Below are 778 nucleotides of genomic sequence, written 5' to 3'. Positions count from 1 at the left end.
TAAAGTTGGAGAAACAGACACCCGCTGGTCACCTGTATGCGAAGCACGGCGGTAAAACCAGTCTCACGTAAGCGTACGCGTAATGTCGGTCCGGGCCGCTTCATCCAACAATACTGCTGAACCAAAGTATGACATGCTAGTAAGCAGTATGACTTGTATCGCCCACAACTCACTTGTGTTCTACTCGTGCAAATAACATCAATGCATAAAACCTAGGCTCGGATGCCACTGTTGGGGAACGTAGTAATTTCAAAAAATTTCCTACGTACACGCAAGATCATGGTGATGGCATAGCAACGAGAGGGGAGAGAGTTGTCCACGTACCCTCGTAGACCGTAAGCGGAAGCATTATGACAATGCGATTGATGTAGTCAAACGTCTTCATGATCCGACCGATCCAAGTACCGAACGTACGGCACCTCCGAGTTCAGCACACGTTCAGCTCGATGATGATCCCCGGGCTCCGATCCAGCAAAGCTTCGGGGATGAGTTCCGTCAGCACGACGGCGTGGTGACGATGATGATGCTCTACCGGCGCAGGGCTTCGCCTAAACTCCGCGACGATATGACCGAGGTGGAATATGGCGGAGGGGGGCACCGCACACGGCTAAGAAACGATCCGTAGATCAACTTGTGTTGTTCCTAGAGCTGCCCCCCTGCCCCCGTATATAAAGGAGCATGGGGGGAGGGGGCGGCCGGCCTAGGAGGGGCGCGCCAAGGGGAGTCCTACTCCCACCGGGAGTAGGACTCCCTCCTTCCTTGTTGGAGTAGGAGAAAG

The sequence above is a fragment of the Triticum dicoccoides genome, chromosome 7B (assembly GCF_002162155.2).
Source record: "Triticum dicoccoides isolate Atlit2015 ecotype Zavitan chromosome 7B, WEW_v2.0, whole genome shotgun sequence".
Taxonomy (NCBI): Eukaryota; Viridiplantae; Streptophyta; class Magnoliopsida; order Poales; family Poaceae; genus Triticum; species Triticum dicoccoides.
The sequence above is the reverse complement of the archived record's forward strand: the minus strand, read 5'-3'. Positions refer to the sequence as shown.